At 39.9% G+C, this 8771-nt stretch overlaps 1 pseudogene; it reads right to left on the reverse strand.

The window, feature by feature from the left end:
- LOC114044796 overlaps positions 1-1384 on the reverse strand; it is a 6091-nt pseudogene extending 4707 nt beyond the window's left edge.
- Between the last annotated feature and the right edge of the window lie 7387 nt (positions 1385-8771).

An 8771-nucleotide genomic window follows, 5' to 3' on the forward strand; every position in this document is an offset into this window, starting at 1 on the left:
TGTGGTTACTGGCCACAAGACCAGCTTTCCACTGTGGGAGAGAATCCACCTCTGGGGGGCCTCCTGTTTGGTATACAGACATTTGGAATCTTGCTGGCAAATTACTGGAGCTTCTATTGTGAGAAGCCATTTGGGGCTGACAGTTGGATGCATTTACCATGGCTGCAGCTGTCAACCCAAAACCACTATAGCTGCCTCGGATGTACACATCGAGTGCCTCTGAGGCTTGTTGCTTCACATCACCCAGCTCCTCTGACCTGAAACCCTCAGCTACAGCTTTCCACCAGAACACTCCCCCCAAGTACAATGGGCCCTGGTTCACATGAGAGCCAAACCTTTGGAAAAATGCCTCACATCTATCCTTCAATAGTTGATGGGTTTCTGCACCACTGAAGTGACTCAGAAGTTGCTCCAGCTGTTTTAACTCTTGCAGAGCTGACCTGGATAGGTGGAGCTGGTCCTGTGAAAAGTGGCAAGAGGCCAGTGGGATATAGCTGAACTTGGTGGTGCAGCTGTAAGTGTCCTTAGAGTGTGACTTATGGACCTGTCTAGAATCAGAAGATCTGGTGTCATTGGCACTGGCCTCCAGGTTAAAACCCCAACCTCCACCCTTAGCCAGGAAGCTAACACTGAAGCCCAATTTCTCCATGCTTTCAGTAAACACGGACGCTTCATGAGAAGACAAAAACTCCATTGTTTACATCCTTCTTCCCTGTGCTGGACTGAGCAAGAAGAAGTTCTCTGGGAGGCTGAGCAGTTCTTCTCTCTTCCCAAAAAGATCTTCAGGATGGTTGGTTTGGTAAATCCCCTGTAGGGCCAGGCCACCTGACACCCTTTTGAGGAGCTCCCTGTCAGGAAGATTCTCCCTATGGGAGAGTGTGCCCTCCGTGTGACTGAGGTGTCTCTGCATGTTTTCTATGACCTCCATTAGGGGTTTCTCAGGGAGCGGCCAGTAGTTGGGTGGGATCTTCATGGCCTGCCTCAGCTCCTCTTCTTTCTCCCTCACAATCACATCCTGGCAGCTTTTGCCTGCCGCCTGCATCTCCCTCAGTTCCCTCAAGGCTGACTGTGCCCACTCTTGTCTCTCCTTCACTGTCACCCAATGTTTGTCTTCCATCTTCTCTGAGCCCTGGCCACTCCACAGCTGAAGAAATTTCTCCAAAGCCCATTTCTCCCAAGAATGTCTCGCCTGAGATTTCAGTGTCTGGATTTCCCTCTGCTACAGGTGTTGTAAAGCTTGGGCAGAGGTCACACCCAGGCGTTCCTGCAGCTTAGTCAACCAATACTGGGTATCCAGCCCCAATTCTCTCAGCTTCTCCTCCAGCTCTCTTCTTCCTGGGTGTCCATGGTGTGGTTCATCATCATCATCCCCTGGTGTAGACATGGCTTCAGGAGAGTACAGAACATCAATTAGTCAAATCCTGCTTTTACTTATTGAGGAATGGGGCAAGGAAGGTATGTGGTAAGAGTGTAAAATATAAAAGGAGTTCCATAGGAAATATATTCCCTCTCTTCTCCTGTGCCAGAAGTATCACTGTATATAAACGATATATGTGGAAGCACAAAGGCCCGCTGATTGGAGTTTAGCAAGACTCATTTGGAGTCTAGCAAGACCAAAGCTATGTGGAGGATAGATGTGAGGAAAAAATTGGAAGTGGTTTAAATAAACCACGTGACTCAATCCCTCTCCCCTTCAAGAAAAGCAAACATCTCTCATTTCAATGAGGGGAAAATCTCTCCTTCTACTTCTGGTAGCCATCTGTGTCTTCGCCCTACAATAGGTTCATCCTCACCTGATTTGGAAATTTCCTACTCAGACCTAAGTATTAAGATATAAACTCCTTAGCCTGGGTTTTAAGGCCTTTCAGGATCTGCACACAGCCTATCTTTCCAACATTATTTAACATTACTACCCTTCCATCATTCTCTATTCCACCCAAATTGTATAAAGGCTATTCCCTGATCTCATTTAATTCAATGTACATAAATGGAATGATCTCCTTCCTTATCTTTGACTGTTGAAATTGTTTCTTCAGAACTCAACATAGTTGCCATTTCCTCAAGGAAGACTTTTTGATAATCCTATTTGAAATTGTTTGTACCTCTTTGAAATTTCTTACAACACTTATACTAGACTTCTGTTTCCCTCCAACATACCATGCCTCATATCATTTGTTGCATTATCCTCAATTAAATATAATCTTGGTGTGGTGAGAGATTAAGTTAATTTTCATCATTTTCTCCCCAATGGTGAGAATGGGGACTTATATACAGTAGCTGCTTAATAAATATTTATTGCGTTGAAATCAATTTCCTCTAAGATCTATCTCATTGATATCCACCCTTGGCCTACTTATAGGAAAGAATGTCTTCTCATCCAATGTACCAACCTCTTCTAATGTCTAATTTCTGTTCAATCAGCAATATCCTTGTACCACTGCCAAAGTACCATTCTCATCTCCTTCCTATTATGCTAGTTCCTTAAGGCTATTCAGACTAGAATGTCCCTACTACAACCATGAACCCTAAATGCTATTCAGATAAGATTACTCCTTACCAGACCCATCCCAATTCAGTGAGCACTACTCTAAGGTCATTTTCCTTTGTCCACTGAAATCCTAACATCATTACTGATAAACTCCTTCCCAATCCTTGTTTCTTTTAACATATTTCCACATTAGTCATGTTGTGAAAAAAGAATCAGAATAAAAGAAAAAAACTCAAGAAAGAAAAAAAAAGAGAGAGAGAAGATAATATGCTTCCATAGTTCTTTCTCTGGATGTGGATAGCATTCTCCACCTTGAGTGGTTGGGAATTGTTTTAGATCATTGCTTTGCTGAGAAGAGCTAAATCTATCAAAGTTAGTCATCACACAATGTTGCTGTTACTGCATATAATGTTCTCCTGGTTCTGCTCACTTCACTCAGTATCAGTTCATTTAAGTCTTTCTAGGTTTTTCTGAAATCTGCCTGATGGAATCCTAACAAAGCTGCCTCCAGCCCCAGTATTTCCACTTCCTTATGGGTCCCGCTGACCTGCAGGCATGTCCTGATTTAACAAGCACAATCTGGCTTTAACCATACCACAGGCCCCCAGACTCTATATAGCCACTGCCCTTACCTACCCACTACCCCCAGAAACAATTCACATATTTTTTAACAGGTGTATCCTTGGACTCAACCACAATCACATCATCCATTTAGCCCAAGACAGGATGTAATTATCTAACTATCCATCTTGACCACACAGGATCACAATTGCTAACCAATCAGAAAGCTGCAAGACTATGATGTTTGACCACCAAACCATAGAAGGGACCCCTCCCCCATTACACAATCACTTAACAAATCCCTCCTGTCTTTTGGTGTTCATAATTTCTGTTGTGTAATCAGCATCATCACAGTATAAAATTGCCTGTCTTATCTTACTAAGTTCCTAGTTACTCTTGGAACTTAGCCAGCTTCATGAGAGTTGTCAATTTCTATAAATGCCTATACTTGCATTAGATGTAGTCTGACTCTGAATTCTTTGAGATGGATCTGATACAATGCGTATGAAACCACAACACACCTGCTGATCATTTCTTATGGAACGATAATACTCCGTTACATTCATATACGATAAGTGGTTCAGCCATTCCTAATTGATGGATATCCCCTCAATTTCCAATTCTTTGCAACCACAAAAGTATTTTTTGTATATGTGGGTCTTTTTCCCTTTTAAATGATCCCTTTGGGATACTGACCAAGTAGTGGTATTGCTGGATCAGAGGGTATAGACACTTTTACAGCCTTTGGGCATAGTTCCAAATTGTTCTCTAGAATGGTTGGATCAGTTCACAACTCCACCAACAATTCATTAGTGTTCCAATTTTTCCACATCTTCTGCAACATTTATTATTGTCCTGTTTTGGCATGTTAGCCAATCTGATGGGTGTGATGTGGTGCCTCACAATTGTTTTAATTTGCATTTCTCTAATCAGTAGTGCCAATCCTTTTTTTAACCAAAACTCATTTCTCCTAAAGATATCACTTGTTTTGCATCATTAATAACAGATTGGGCAGAAATATTGTCTCTTCTGGGAGGAGTCTAGATTCCATGTTTGCAAGGAAAAGGAAGGAAGATGAGAGGAATAGGTCTCATATAAAGGGAAGTTTTCTATCAATAGAATGAGGTTCTTGATGGTGCATTGTAAGGAGAGAGTCAAGCAAGATAAATACATGAAGGGGAAGGGGGCAAGTTAATGGGAATAAGTGAGGAAGGAGTGATAGCATTAGAAGGGAGGTTTAACTTTGGCAGCTTTGAACTCTGAATCCATTTTTACAGAATGAAAAGAAGGTTTGCCAGCTACAGAAGAGCAGATTTTCTTATCCTTTCCAGTAGCAAAATGAGTTGTGCTGAGGGCCCCAACTGGAAAATTGGTATTATTTTTTCCCTTGGGTAGAAGAGCTGAAAATTAGGAGCTGAAACTCTCAATTTGGGCTGATCCAGTTGGTTGATGGGAAAGGAAGAAGTCTAAGTGATTAAGTCCCTGCTTCTATTCTCTTCTGGGAAGACAATGGCCAGGAAATCAGAGGTCTGGTGTCTTGACCTGCTTTAGTTATGGAGTGATTGGTTTGCATGTACACCCACCTAAGCATGGACAGCTCTGACTGAAAATCCCAGGTGGGATATTCAATAAATTACTATTATTAAAGAGTGCAGGATCAACAGGAGATGAAGAGGTTTTGTTTCTTTTGAGAGGAGAGGTTCCAAAGAAAGAAAGTGCAACAAAGAGGAGAAACTAAAGGGAGATATGGATAGGTAGTGTAGGTAGTATCAGAGGTCATTCTAAAGGGAACATATAACTCGCATGAGAGTCAATGTTGTAAAGAAGGGAGAAGAAAATGGAGAAGACAAGTGAAGTCCATGCCTTCCCTTTAATATACCAGGTATCCATCAAGAGACAGAAAACACACTACCACTTTAAACATCTCATTCCTTTTTAAACAGCCACAGTGGTTAGTAAACTATGTATTTTTTATTCATTTATTTTGATTTATCAACCGTCACTTCCATATGTTTTTGAGTTTTAAATTTTTCTTCCCTTCCTTCTCCCTCTCCCTCCCCAAGAAAGCACACAATCTGATATAGGCAATACACATATATTCCCAATAAACATATTTTCACATTAGTCATGTTGTAAGGAAAAATTAGAACCAATAAGAGGAACCACACGAAAGAGGAAACAAAACAAAACAGAAGAAAAAAATAGCAAATAGTATGCTTCGATCTGCATTCGAACTTCATAGTTCTTTCTTTGGATATGGATATCATTTTCCATCATGAGACCTTTGGAGATGTCTTAGACCCTTGTATTGCTGAGAAGGGCTAAGTCTTTAGTCATTGCACAATGTGGCTGTTACTGTATCCAACATTCTCCTGGTTCTGCTCACTTCACTCAGCATCAGTCCATACAAGTCTTTCCAGGTTTTTCTGAAGTCCTTCTGCTCTTCATTTCTTATAGTACAATAGTATTTCATTACATGCATATACCATATACCATTCATATACCATAACTTGTTTAGCCATTCCCCAATTCAGGGGATCCCCTCAATTTCCAATTCTTTGCCACCACAGAAAGAGCTGCTATAAACATTTTTGTACATGAGAGTCCTTTTCCCTTATGATGCTGTATCTTTGGGATATGGCCATAGAAGTGCTATTGCTGGGTCAAAGGGTATGCACATTTTTATAACCCTTTGGGTATAGTTTCAAATTACTATCCAAAGTGGTTGGATCATTTCACAGGAAGAAAACTGTGGGGAAAAAAGTTATACTTCTTCATAAACTGAAGTGAGCAGAACCAGGAGAACAATACAAAGTAACAGCAATATTGTAAGAATAACCAACTGTGAGAGACTGAGCTATTGTGATCAATAGGTCCACCACCACTTCAAAAGACTCATGATATAAAATGCTATCCACTTCCAGGTAGAGAACTGATGGACTCAGAGTGCAGATTAAAGCCTATTTTTTCCTTTATTTTTCAGAACATAGCTAATGGGGAGATGTGTTTTGCATAACTGTATATGTATGTTGAGTATATTTTAAGTATTTGTTATCTTCTCAAGATATAAGGGAGGGGGCAAAGGGAGAGAGAGAATGTGGAACTGAAAACAATTATAATTTTTTTAAAAAAGAATGTGGGGGAAAGATGGTAGAAATTACCTGGCTTTCTCAAATTCCCCCACAAAAAATTTAAAATAATGCCTCAAAGTAAACTTCAGAGTGGTAGACATAATTGAAGTCAAAGTAAGCAGTTGTGCAACCTAAGACAATTTGGGAGGACTAGCTAGAAAAGACCTGACCCCCCCAGGAGTAGTGGCTAGCCTGGTTGAAGCACAAATACCTCTAGGCAGACACCACCAAATCACCAAATAAAAGCCCTGGGGGCATCTGTGTAGGAGGCAGCCTCAGCTTCAAGAACTTTCACCCCATAGACAGTGTAGGAGTCAGGCTGCTGATCAGGGAAAGATTGTAGGGCTGTCCACTGCCTGATGCTGAACCTGAAGCCCATGTGCACTGACTAGGTTCAGTCCCAGGCTGTGGCTCTGGGCAAGGAGGAATAAGTACACACTGGTGAGTGTAGTTGCAGAGGACTGGGGCCCTGATTCCCCACAGAAGAGTGGAGTCCCTGGTTCTGGTTCCAGGACAAAGGGATGAGGTGAAGCTTTCAGCTGCTGAAGGGAACCACAGGGAGTAAGAGTATTTGTGATGACAGCAATGTGAGAAACCCTGGTTTGTACCTCAGGGGCAGAGAAGAGCATATGCAGTTACTTACAGACAATGGCATGAGCTGGGGGAGCAATGACCACACCTGGACTTGGATTATAAAACATTGGAAGAACTAAGAGATCAAAGGCCCCCAGACAGAGCTCAGAAAACAATAGCACAAAATACCTGAAGCCTGAGACATTCCCCACACTTCAGGACTAAAGCCTGACTCTAACATAAAGTTAACAGCCAAAAAATAGGCCACTAAAAAAATGAGTTTGCAAAAAAGAAAGAACTAGACCATAGATAACTACTATGGTGATAGAAAAGATCAGAGATCAAACTCAAAAGACAGTAAGTCAAAACATCTACTTCTAAAGTTTCAAAGAAAAATGTAAAGTGGTCATAAACCCAAAAAGATTTCTTGGAAGAACATTTAAAGGACTTTAAAAATCAGAAAGGTTGAGGAAAATTAGGGGAAAAAATAAGAAAATCAAGAAAATTATGAAAAGAATGTCAACTAATTGGAAAAGGAAATCCAAAAACTTAAAGAAGAAAATAATTTTTAACATTCTAATTGGGCAAGGTGAAGCTAATGACTTCATAAACTAATGACACCAAGAAATAATAAAATAAAATGAAAAGACTGAATAAAAGAAAATGTGAAATATCTCATCACAAAAACAACTGATCTGAAAAATAGATTGAGAGACAATATAAGAATTGTTGAACTCCCTGAAGGTTATGATGAAAAAGAGTTTAGACTCAATACTTCAAGAAATTATTAAGGAAAATTGCCCTGAAGTTTCAAAACTAGAGAGTAAAAAAAAGTTGAAAAAAATCCGCTGATCACCACCTGAAAGTGAACTCAAGATGAAAAATCACAGGAACATTATAGCTAAGTTTTGAAGCTCCCAGGTTAAGGAGAAAATACTACTAGGAAAAGAAAAACAAAACAAAACAACTTAAATAATGTGGAGCTCCAGTCAGGATAACACAAGATTTAGCAGCTTCTACATTAAAAGACCAAAGCACATGAAACATGATATTCCAAAGAGCAAAGGTGGTGGTTTTAGAACCAAGAATTACTTACCCAGCAAAACTGAGTGTAATCCTGTAAGGGGAAAACGGATATTTAATGAATCAAAGGACTTTCAGGTATTCGTGAAGAAAAGACCAGAACTGAACAGAAAGTTTGACCTACAAGAATGAGGAGAAATACAAAAAGGCAAACATGAAAGACCAATTACAAGAGGTTTAATAAGGCCAAACTGTTTACTTCTTATGTGGGAAAAAGTCATCTGTAACTCTTAAAAATTATCATTACTAGGGTAGTTTGAAAGAACATACATAGGTAGAAGGCTTGAGGTTGAGTTGATTATGATGAGACAATCCTAAAAAAATAAAATTGGGTAAGAAGAGGTAAAATGGAGTAATTATCTCATACAAACAAGACATGAATGGAAGAATTATTATAGTGGAAGGAAGTGGAGGGCTAGTAGTACTATGACCTTATTATCATCAGAACTGAGTTAAAAAGAGAATAACATATACATCAAGATGGGTGTAAAAGTATTCTTGCAGAGAAATGGGAGGGCAAGGGAATAAAGTAAGGGAGGGGCTCTTAAAAGGAGTACAGATAAGGGAGGTAGTGATCGGAAGTAAATTTAGATGTCTGAGGTATACATAGTATGGTTTTAAATATACACACATATGCATGCTTGTGTGTGTTTGGGTGTATATGTGTGTGTGTGTGTGTGTGTGTGTGTGTGTGTGTGAAATGGCGGCCTTCTCTGGTCAGAGTGGGGAGGGAGGGAGAGAGACAGTTCAGAATTGAAAATATAACAAAAAAAACTTAATTTAATTTAAAAAAAAAGACTGAGCACTCCTTGAGAACAAGGATTGGCTTACTTCTTATTTTGTATCCCAAGCTCTATGTGCCTATAGTAAGTGATTATTATCTCATTCCCTTTATCTATTACTCATTCCCATTACTCATTCACTCATTTGATGGT

The sequence above is a fragment of the Vombatus ursinus genome, unplaced genomic scaffold (assembly GCF_900497805.2).
Source record: "Vombatus ursinus unplaced genomic scaffold, bare-nosed wombat genome assembly UNPS02014775.1, whole genome shotgun sequence".
Lineage (NCBI taxonomy): Eukaryota > Metazoa > Chordata > Mammalia > Diprotodontia > Vombatidae > Vombatus > Vombatus ursinus.